The following is a 12,445-nucleotide window of genomic DNA, read 5'->3' as shown; positions in this document are numbered from 1 at the left end:
CCTCCTTATTCATGTTTGGCAGAGCCTGAAACGCTGCCCCCGGAGAAGGAACGATACAGGAAAATCACGAGGGGAAGCTGCTCTTGCTTTCATGATCTCTTTCTTCTGTAGCGCTGCCAAAAGTATTGCACGGCAATTGGGAGATTCGGTTACACGCTTTCACCCGGCGAGGCTTTATTTTAGCACAGGACTAACTTGGCACTGGGTTTATTCCCAGATAGCAGAGTCAGCTAAAGGCTTTCAGGTGGAGGCCAGGGTCTGACAGAATTCCTTTAATACATCAAGAGCATCACACAGCACTTTATACATATATCGTTAAGCAACCAAACATCCACATATGCACGTGAACGACACGTCTCTAAGCATGGTCTCAATGGTCGGGTCTGGTTTGGTTTTGTATTCTTCATTTAAATACTGTACAGAATTCAAAGGCTACAAACTGATTTTGTGATGATCTAACGCCAATAGGTGGTATTCGTAGTGGCTCACAGCAGTTCTTTTAGGCTTTCACTACTTATCTGAAAATTTTACGCTGCTTCCTAAAGACAGCAATTTGCTGAAGACTAAAGGATTTTTTAGCTTCTTGATGATAGCTAAGTTTCGATGTCATTGTGGGCTACAGTGCTATCACAGAGTCAAAAAATCGTTAAGGATGGAAAAGATCTCTAAGATGATCGCATCCATAAGGTTGACGCATCCCCACTGTGCCTCAGTGCCACATCTCCATGCTTCTTGAGCACCTCCAGGGACTGCACCACCTCTCTGGGCAGCCTGTGCCACTGCACTGCTCTTTGTGAAGTTCAGAGGAAACCACTTTGTGTCTTCATGGTGTACATTATCAGTTAGCCTCCCAAAAAAATTATCTCTAAAGTGTTTTTTCTTTAGCAGAAAAGGAGGAAGAGCAGTGAGATTTCTACAGGGTCAGTGCATTTCCCAGCTCCCAGACTGTTCCAGGGTGCAAGCACACAGGTGCCGGTGGAGCAGTCCATATGCTGGGATGAACAGCTCTGAAATAAACTCAATAATAGTAGGAATATGAATGTCCCATGAAATATTCAAAGCCTCTTGTCTCCATGCACCTATAAAGACAGAAATAGAATTCAAATCTTGTAAATTGGAAAAAAATATATATAAAAATAAAACAAGACCTAGGGAGTTTAAGTTAACATGTTTGCGATAGGTCTGGGATAAGACTGATTCCCAGCCATCACAAAAGACATTCTATCCCTCACAGAACTCAATTGCTTCCAGTCAACAGACCAAAACACAGCGTGACAAGGCCCTGCTGTCTGCTGCTTCCCTATCCTTTATTTCAGTGTTCCCTCAACAGTCATTTTATACCTGGCATTGCCACCTTCATTGTCTCCCATTTCTGCATCCTTCACTCTCAGTTGACATGATCGACTTCGATGGGCAGCAGATACCTGAGGAAGGAGAAGGTAATGAAGAAAGTTAATGGTTCAGAGGGATGCAGGGAAATTAGACGCTGTAAAGGATTTGCATGCTGCCTCTGCTCTCATGGATGAAGTAGTAGTGGTGTTTCACAATGGTGATCCACCCTAAAAACAATCCAAGCCATCAGGGCATTGGAAGATTCATTCTTATTTTACACTGATCAAAATCTCAGGCCAGTACTCAGTCATCCACTGATTTTTATGTTTTAAAGAAATTAACATTTGAGCTGCCTGAAAGACAGCATCTCCTCCCACTGGTAATCCCACTCCTTCTTCTCTGTGCGTACTTGTTCAAACTGCATTTCTTTGGTGTCTGCATGCATGCCTGCTAACTTGCCATTTTATTAAGCCATATGAGAAGAATTGCTTCTTTGTCAAATCTGCATCTCGTTTTTCAGGAATGCCTGCTCAGTGTATGGCAGCTTGCGGCTGTATATGTGCTGTGTGCCTTCTCCCACTCCATCTGGCAAAAAGGGAAAAAGTCCCAGTTATATACAATGGTGAAGAGATAGAATTATTTAATAATTCTCCTAGCAGCTGCATAGTACATAATCTGGGACTCTAAATTGGCCATAAATATTTACATTAGATAGAAAATAGAACAAAAGTCCTCATTGTAAAGGGGAGCTTAACGAGTTCAGATTCACTGCTGGAATAAAAAAATTTCATTATTGTTGAATGGTGTTACAGCTTTCAACTTAAAAGCACGCTCTTTTCTACTTGGGGTTAAGGTGATGGGAAAGTTCGATGCATTACGGAGTAATTATTCTGTTCTGACTTTTATGAAATAGATCTTCACATGGACAGATTATTTAGAATCAGGAGTTCAAAGTAGAATACTTCTTTCTGAAATTAAACCTTACTTCTGGTGCTATAGTTCTTACACTTTTGGAACCAAAATCCACTTGGTTGATTTTATCACTGTTTCCCTAAGCTGTTTGTACTTTAGATTTTTGTCATACTTTTCAGAGTCATGGAGATCTTGCTACGGCTGGGCTGCCTTACTCTGTGATATAAAATAGGTGATGTTCAGTGGACTTGACATCATAGTCTTGACATTCTTGGTTCTGAAGACTTTTGTCCAGCTGCAGAATCATTTTTCTCTCTCAGAAGAATAACATCAAGCTTTTGTCATTTGTTTTTTTCGTTTCCTCTGTCTAGACAGGCTCTTTAGCTAAGTGGTGCGATGTTGTTTATCTCTAATTTCAGCAGCAGAGTCACATTTCCCTCCTCCCTACCTCTTGTAAATAGGGATTTGTTTACCATTGTCTGTTCTCTTGGTGACAAAAGCCACATACTGTCATTAGTTAACAAACATTTAATTATGTTGCTAGAGCAGATGGAAGTCCAGCCTTAGTACTGAGGGAGCAGGTCCTCAGAATTTAAAATTCTTCCATCTTTGTTGTATTTCCCACTCTCCATAACCCCTTCACAGCTCCTTAGCACTGAGTTGAACAAGTGTGCAGGGTATTTACACTTACTCGTGGGACTCTTGCTTTGCATGAGTAAGGCAAAGGTATTTGTTAAATGTTCTTATGGCCGAGGAGCAGAGCTGTCACTTTCCGTTTGATTTATCACAGCAGGGCTTCCCTTGATGGGTGAACTTTCAACAGGACATCAATAGTCTCTGGGCCCTGAGTATGAGGTGGCCTGATGCTTTACCATGCGTGGCAGCTCTTCACAGGGTTACAACTTCTGCTCTCTCAGAAGAAACCCATCAGCCCAGCTTGCTGTTCCTTACCTATTTGCTTATTCAAATCTATCTTAATGGGTTTAATTCAGGTTTCTAGCCTTGCAGCTCATTGCTACCTTTTAATCTTTGCTTTCATCTTGCAATCTGTTTACAAGCCTCAATATACCAAAGGATTTAGGTTGGGCATTATGGAGTCTTCCTCTGAAACCCTGACCATTTATATGTGCACAATAAAAACAGAAAAATGTAGACAGAGAGACAAATTTAAGTGAACTTTAATCATAATCCAAATAAGCAAATTTAAGTTAACAAACTTACTTATACTTGATTTCTCTCTTCTCCTTTACTCCTTTCTTAGTGCTGCTTCTCTTTCAAAGATAATGTTGATTTTCTAGGTAAAGATAGCCTTGTGTTAAGAGTTGAATGTATTTTCACTAATAAACAGAATTCACTGTTATACAAAATATTTAACTAAATATATCTAACAATATATTATAGAAATCTGCCTTGTTTTTCTTTCACAATTTTTGTCAGATAGGAAATGGTAAGTGTGCTGTCGGTGTTGATGGTTGAGCATATTCATTTTTCTTGTGATCTTTGTCAAGTTATATTTGCATGAAAGCTGGAATAGTGTTGAAATAGACAAGTAACTACAATCTGAATTAGCAGTACTGAAAAGTACATGAGAAATGTATGGGGAAAAAAAGTATTCTGAGTAAAATGTTTTTGTTTTTTTTTTTCATTAAAAATGGATTTATTAAACAGTGAAGTATTGTCCCTATTCTGTGCATTGAGCTCATTGTTTTTGATCATCCTGATCGTGTGTAAGTAGGAGTCTTTGGGAGTGTTCTTGGACTTCTGTAATGATACCTCAGCTGGGAATACTGCCAGACCCAGCCATGCCATCTGCCAAACCTTGCCATAGCCCTGTCTGGACTAAGACACACCTATGATTGCCCAAGGACAATGCATGGAATTCCCCATCGCTCACCTGAGTGCAGCATGAGATTTCAAACCTTTGTTTTGTGGCTAGGTGTAGCTGTGGATAATCTTTTGCTGATATATAGAAAGTTTAGGTTCATTACTAGCATGTGGAAATGAAACTATTGTTGATGTGACACATTTTGGTATAAAAATAGGATGAGGCAGCCTGAAATACAGATGACGTCATTGTTTTATGACTATACATATTATGTTAATGCCTATCCATGCACTGACCCTGTTAATTTGTCTGAAGGGACTTAATGCATAGGTAGGGTAGCACTATCTGTGATTAAAGTGGCTCCAAGGGAGAGAGGAGAATGGAGAAACCATCTGTCACAACCTGGTCTTTTCCACTGAAGTGGACTGCACCTGGCCCAGTGTTTGATTTAGGTGAAACAGAAGGCTGGCGTATTTATCCGCAGCGTAATACTACAAGTCATTTATGGCTCCTTATGCCTTGCTTTTCCTGGACACAATGTTAGCTTTTGCATGGTGCTCTAGTGTACTTGCCTCTGAGCTTAGCAGCTGTCCTGACCACACAAAGCAACTCCTGTTGCAACAGCACTGGGGTGAGACCTGGGCAGATATTTGCATTCTTTCCCTTGAGCAGAAAGCTGGGCAGTTGCTTCCACAGGAGCCACACAATGCTCCAGGAGATGTAACAGCTTCATCTATTGGAGGGCTGAGACCTGTATCACCAGGATGGGTTTAAACTGACTATCTTGTCAGCTAACCTCTTAAATTCTGTTTTTAATGAGAACAGAAGAACATTTTCCTTTTTTTTTTTTTTTAATTTTTATTTTTTAAACACTAATCAGTTTGACAACTTTGAGCAAGCCGGTCATTAAACTGGTCAGTCTGCTTCATCTACTCTGTACCTGCAGTCTGTGGCTTCCATCCTGAGAAAGTGGGCTTCAAGGCCCTCATGCTGGCCTTGCTCACTGGCCTGGCTTGCCCTAAAAGTCAGCATCAAGCACACGGCTTGGCCATTTAGAAATGTCTTTTACCACATTTTCAAGTTTTCAAAAGCTTCAGTGTTAATATAGATAGTTATAATTGAAATAAGTATGCTTTCAAAATAATAATATATTTAAATGGAAATGTGGATTAAATAATTTTTGAAAGGACTTTTAAAATGAGTGATCTTTATTTTCCTTGGGCAAAAAAATTTCCCCTTCCAACTCCTGGATTTAAGTATGAGAAAAAATAAATCTGAATATAGCCAAAGAGCTTTGATTTCATTTGCTAACTCAAAGCAATCTGAACAACTGTACTAAGAATTACATTTCACAGCACCTTTGTCCTGCCTTGGAGTTTGCACCAACAATTATCTCTGTAGATTTGTGTGACTCAGCCATTAGGTCTGATCTGTTAATTTAAGGGCTCGGTTTTGCAAAGAGCACAGAAGGACCCCATCACAGTTGGCACTGCAGCAGCGGCTCAGCCCCTTTGCACATCCATGCCATGGTGTTTGAGCGTGGGGGGCACTATTGGCAGCAGGATGATCGTGGTGAGCCCATGCAGGGGGTCAGGTGCAAGTGTGCAGAGCCAATTGGTGACAGGATGCCAAGTGTCTTAAGGTGTCTTAAGCAGGAAGCCGTGAAGCTGTTGCAGTGACAAACAACCATGAGCAAGGGCACTAGGGCTACATCCACACAGAAAGATCCTGCAGCCTGAGACTGGCTTGAGCAGAGCTTGGCTGGAAGATGTGGGGTGCAGCCTCCCCCCATTCATCCTTTCTTACAGCTCCTTTTTTGTGATGATTTTATTTCTCCTAATCTTTTTTTTTTTTTTAATTATTATTATTTTCTGTTTTTCTCCTTTCAAATGTGTGCAAAGGGTATAAAGGTATTCCTTCACACCCATTCCAGTGATGGAAATATGACATGTATAACATTGCTTCATGAGTGTGTGTCCGAGCTCTGTAAAAACAGAAAATCATGTCTTCACTGCAAGCTGATCTTAAACACACTGCTGATCTATGGACCACTGGAGAATTTTCCTCCCATAAATACACAGTAGCAGATGACAAGAGCTATATTGTTCATTTAACTAATATAGTTTATGTACAGAATTTAAGTCTACTGGTGATTAGAGTTTTGTTGATAGAAGCTGTGGTTGGCTGGTACCTTTGAAAATCAGGTTATTTATTTTGGTGTCTAAACAGGGACTTGAAAATATTGGCCAAAGCAATTTGCTCAAGGTCATTATACTGACTCAGGGACAGAATTTGGAGGAAAGCCTGGATCATTTCCATTCTCCTTTCCTCTTGATATATTCTGTACAGCTTCACTAAAGCAGGTGCTTATATGTGCAGATTATATATCAGATTATAATGAGGTGAATGATGAGAATTAATCCAGGCAGAGTTACAAGTAGATTCCAGAGTGAGACAGCCTCCAGGGCAGGAGGAAGGTCTGTATCCCATTGCAGAACTGGGCAGGCTATTCCTGCTTTCACAGCTCCTTTCATTTTGTATTTTCTGGATCAGTTCCTGGCACTGCCCCACACGTAGGTGTACGCAAACAGCTGAGAGGGTCAGTGCAAGCTGGCACTGCTGCTCAGAGCCCCAAGGAGAAGAGACCTGTGATCTAAGGCCCCAAATAAAAGACTGCTCTGGAGAAGAGCGAGGCAGCTTGATCATAGTTCCTTTGTGCTGTGGTTCCTGTGATGATTAGGAAGGGTTTTATATATCAGTATGAAACCACAAATTTATTAATCAGATTATCACAGTGTGAGTATTTCTCAGAGGATGTGAATTCATGTCAAGAAACCAGTTCCTATCCACTTTTCCTAGGAAACAAGACAGCTGTGCTCTGCAATTGCTGTGGTTTGTGTACCAGTTTCAAGACAAGCCCAGGCAATAGCATATTTCCATGTTCCACCATGCATCTGAGCCTTTCTGTATTTAAGTTAGCAGATGTTTAAGAGTTTTCCAGCCTGGGAAGATAGAAGTAAGCTGAGAGCAAGCCAAGTGATACACTCTCCAAAGCGTTTGGGGAGACAATTTTCCAACTCTGTTGCACACTGTGATTTTCACATCTCCTGCATTGGATTTGCAAAACCTGAGCTTTATTGAGAACATTTTCCTGTAGTCTGCCATTGGGAGGTTTAAACAGATCTGGTCAAATTGAGTATTTCAAAAGAATTCCAGGTTATTTACCTCTTTGCTCTGCTTGCAGTAATTGATGTTTAGTTTTGTTGTCAGAAAGGTAAAATATTCCTATTATAGAGTCAAACAAAAAAAAACCAGCACACAAATTTCCCTTGAATCAATGAAAGTTGAGCTTTAATTTCCTTTTTCTGCCTTTGAAAACCTTTTTCATGTGTATGACTTGCTAAATGACTCTGGCTTCTGTGCTGGTGACTGCTGCAGCTAGCAGCCATGCTGCAGAAATGCACCAAATTTAAGTCACTATATATTCACTGCATTGTTCCTATAAGTTTTGTTGGAAAGCTTATAGTTATCATCCTCAAATACATGGCATTTTCTGCAGAACCTTGTGTTAACACAAAATTAAGGTTTAGAAATGTATGTGTTTGCTATGTGGAAAAGTTGGCCTTTCCTGTATTAATGCATTTAAATAAGCAAATGGTTAAGTAAGAAAAAATCAAAAACCTGAAGTTCATGTTTCACGCTTTAAGTGGTCTGGCCAAGTGTGGCTAGATTCCCTTTTAAAATCAAATGAATCCGATGCATCTCCCAGAGCCCTGCAGTATGAATGCTAAAAGGATTAAAGCTAGTTAGATCACACCACTTTATTTTGCTCTTTACAAGAGACATGTTAAATCCTAGACTTTATACCCTTTGTTTTCACAGATATGGCTACATGGCAGGAAATTACATAATTTAGCCTCTGCCATGAAGAAAAGTACTCCTTTGTGCTCTGCTTTGGAGTCGAATACACAAAGAACTGTATTTTCTCTCATTCTTTCCTACTGAAATCTTTTTCATTAAAAAGAAACAACATACAAAAATGGTTTAAAAAACACTATAATGATAATATAAATATTTGAGTGGAAAACAGCCTTGTAGTGACTGCTTGTAAAAGGCATCTGACCCACACACCCCTTTCTTAGCATTGCAGCTCTGTTTGAAGGCAAAAGAAAATCAGGGGCTATTGTAGTATTGCTTGTTATGGGACTCTGAAAGCTGTCCACAATCTGGACGGAAAGGGAATGGAATGAACAGTGTAAATAAGAAATCAGCACAAAGAGTAAAGAGCTCGGTAGGTTTTAAAAATGAGTTACTATTAACTACTTGAAGTCTTTTAGCAGAAATAAATTATTTTAAAATGCTTTGGGAATACTCTGTAGCCCTTTACAGTTGCTCTCAGAAGAAATGGAAGAACTTTCTGAGGAGAAAGAAATAGTGCTGTATAATGCAAAGTTTGCAGCCAACTAAGCCTGGCTCTTTCTGTTATAACAGAATGAAAATTAAGATGAGGGGCTATGATCTGATCTCTATCATTATTTTTAAATTGGTTTTAACTCTTGGCTCTTCTGACCCCATCAAAATGCCCAGCAGCTCACCCAGGGTCAGACAGCAGCTCCAGAGGTACTGCTGGACACATTCTGAATTCCACTTCATCAGCCTTTCCATCACAGAGCTAAAGTGCTGTTAGCATCAAGGAAAAAAGCCACGTGCAAGTGATTATTTTGAAACAGAATCCATCTAGTGTAAAACCTGCTGACATGCAATAGCTCCAACATCACCACAGCAGCAGATATTACACATGGAAAACAACTTCTGCTAACATATTTGCTAAGGCTCCATTCATGCTAATGTTAAATATTTCAGTGAGGTCTACTGGAAACCTCTGGGCAATTACTCCACTATTTATCAGATGTATCAAATTAGTGAAGTCTAAAGTATTTATCAGTTCTATCTTGTCCTCTCTGTCCAAACTATGGCCTAATTTTGTCTTTCATCTCACACTGTGTTTTGTGTGTGCATGTGTGTGATTTCCTATCCAAGAAACATCCTTTTTTTTTCTTTTTTCTCTTTCTTTTTCTCTTTCTTTTTCTCTTTCTTTTTCTCATTTTCTCTTTCTTTTTCTTTTTCTCTTTCTTTTTCTCTTTCTTTTTCTTTTTCTTTGCACTAAACCAACACATTACTATTTTGCATGTCAGCTTACTATGCATAACAGAAGAGGTTAGATTTAGATATCCCACCTCTTGGCCTTTCATCTCCATGTTTGGCCTGCAGAGGAAAAGCATCTTCCAGCAAAGTTAGCAACACGAATTATTCAGCTTTCTTTAACATGTAGTTCATAATCTTTCTGCCTTTACACCTTCTCCTGGTAATGAAGTACAGCTCCTGGAATAAAGCATTCTTTCTTTGAGTGGGGAAAAAGTGACTGATATTCTCTTTTTCATTGCAAAAGAAGAAAGAACATTCAGAAAGAGCATATACATTTATTAGAAAAGTATGTGGTGTTCCTATAAAATAGTGGTGACACATACCCCTGCCCCAGCTACAAATAAAGCACAAGTGAGGACAGCAGGGAGGAGGCTGCTGGAAGGACAGAAAAAGCTGTATTTAAACAGTTGTGTTTGCTTTTCTGTAGGAAAAAAATACCTCAGAGAGCTCTTTTCTGCCAGAACACTGGCATTTTGCAAATGCTGCCAACACATACCCTGTGAGCAAGCCAGCTGACATCAGCTGACCAAGAACATGGTGGGACTTTGGACATTTTATCCATTCCTCTTCAAACAGATGTCTTTGTCAAGATTGTTTGACCAGGACAAGCCCATGAGTAAATACAGGAGCCTACTTAAGGAAGATGTGTTGCAAGTCAACGGGATCTAAGTTGGATAGCACCATAGTAATGGGAATTAATAGTAATACCATCGTAATGGGAGCTTAAGATCAGACCAGATTTGCAACCTCTCAAATTAAATGGGGTTTTTACTATACTGGATACTTCGTTTCGTGAAAGGACTCCTGGCATAAGGGAATGCCATTCCCATTGCTGCGTGGGGCTTCACCACCAGTATTTGCATGAGGAAACCCAACAGGACATGACCTGTAAGGCATTTTCATTGGAGATGGCCAATTTAGCCTTACTGCCCAGAACAATTTGAAATCCTGGGCCCTTTTCTGCAGAGCTACTTTGCAGATTTGAGGTCCCAAGCCCTGGTGCCTGGAGTTGCTTGTTCCCCGGTGCCAGGACTCTGCATTTACCCAGGCTGAACTATCTTCTAAAACTTTTCCATTCTAGATTTTGCACAACAGGATGAATTGTGAGGTGCGTTTATGCAAATTCCAATGAGCTAAACTGGTCTGGGTGCTGTTATTCTGGCTCTTTATGCAAGCTATTCTTGCCCTAATGAAAAAACAGCAGTCCTTAGTGGTAGAGGAGTAATGAAAGCCACCAACCTGGGGAGATAGTTTCCCAATATCTTTCAGCAGTCATCAGGCATTTTCAAAAAACAAGTATTGTGCAAATCAGAGCATTTCTAGACAAGGCTGGTGGCTGGCAGTGTCCGGAGCTAAAGTGGTCAAGAAATGAGAAAACAGCCCTGTGGCCTGCTCATTGCTTTTGTGGTAGAACGCCTCCAATTTTTTGGGAAGAAGGTCTCACCTCTGAGGAAGAAAGGAGCTTACCACGAGATTTTCTTGCATTGTCATTTTTGAGAACTGGAACTGCTATTTGCCAATTTAGGGAAGAGCTGTATCATGACCCACAGCAACTTGCTGATCTGGCTGAAAGCAAACCCTCAAAAAAGAAGCTGCAGATCCTGCTAGTGTCATTGAGCAGACCCTGTGCAATCATTCCACCAGAACCAAACCACTTCCACCCAGTACTGCCCAGACACCTCAAGGAGGAGAGCGAGGCTTTCCCAGCCTTTCTCTACATGCATAAAGACAACAACAAATCCCAGGACTACTTCCCTGGCAGGGAATGCATTGCTGTCCCACAGCCATGCATGCACAAGGGAACTTGAGACTGAAAAAAAAATCAGAAATGGAACCTCTGCTCGGATTCTTCTTTAATGTGGCAAGTTCATACCTGTATCTCAACATTATTTTTTAACCACGTTTCTAGACCCAAAGGACAATGATTTTGTTTAAAAAAAAAAACAAACAAAAACAGACCAAAGTCAGGACAGAGATGTGTTCCAATCTCTATACGGAAAGTCTGTTGAACAAATTAGAACATCTCTTGGAGCTGACAAAAACTGTGGCCTTTCACGTCACTCAAGCAAAGGCCATTCTGGTATGGGCCCAACTGTAATATAACAGAATTATGTTCATGAGAATTCAGTTCTTGGAAAATCAGATCCTCACTGATGCACTGCAAATGTGTTTGAACCGTTCTCGTTTCACAGAGTAGTAGCCACGTAATTAGGCTAACTCTTTCACACTTTCTCTTTTAACTCATTAGATTTATTTACCAAAAATCATTGCATAGATATCTCCAGTAAGTATCTTAGAGATCTGTTTGAAACTAGCTAAAAGCATAAATATGGAGGTTCTCTCTTCACTGCATTCAGGCATCCATTAAAACTGTAAGTTCCTCAGGCATCGTGCCCTGCAGTCCCCCATAAATCCTCTGTTTGACACCCTGAATGCACCATGGAGGCTCTAATACACATTACCCAAAAAGAGCTACTATAAAATTCCTGACCTTTTCTTGTTTGTGTGACAAAAGAAGAATGCCAACTCCACCAATTGGACCAGATAATCACTCTCCTGTGAAAAGCCTACAATCCACATCCTCTGTTTTCTTCTTAGCTGAACTTCCACCGCCTTTGCTCAATCATTTTTTTATGTGTGAAGTCCATAAATCACCATCCAATACACATAAGACAAGGAAGAGATTTCATCCTGGTAGTTCAGATATCAGCCACAGGAGACATCACATCTTGTATCCAGAAGTGCTGGGTGCTGTGGTGTTCTCAGGCATTATCATCTCTTACATGCAGGTTTATTTGAGCAGCCCTCACTGTACAGCAGGACCGATCGCTTGAGTAAAGATAAAATGGACAGATAAAGGTTTACAGGACATTTTCTGCAAAAGGCTCAATAGGCAGAACAGGCAGTACCAGAGATGCTCGGTCAAGTTCTCTCAGAAGCTTTGCCCTCCTCCTTGCCCAGGAAGTCTGCCTCGGCTCATACTGCCTCCAGTGGGAGATGAACTGCACCCGGGGCCTTTGTAAAAGCTCAGTACTTTGGGTCCTGCAGCCACACTTTTCTCAGGACACAGCATTCAGCCCATACGCTGGGTGAAAATGGACTGCTTCTTCCTCATTTACAGAGACAGAAGAAGTCCAAACATCTGTTGTTGATAATGAAAGTATTTTGTAC

The sequence above is a fragment of the Meleagris gallopavo genome, chromosome 2 (genome assembly GCF_905368555.1).
Source record: "Meleagris gallopavo chromosome 2, MGAL_WU_HG_1.1, whole genome shotgun sequence".
NCBI classification, from domain to species: domain Eukaryota; kingdom Metazoa; phylum Chordata; class Aves; order Galliformes; family Phasianidae; genus Meleagris; species Meleagris gallopavo.
The sequence above is the reverse complement of the archived record's forward strand: the minus strand, read 5'-3'. Positions refer to the sequence as shown.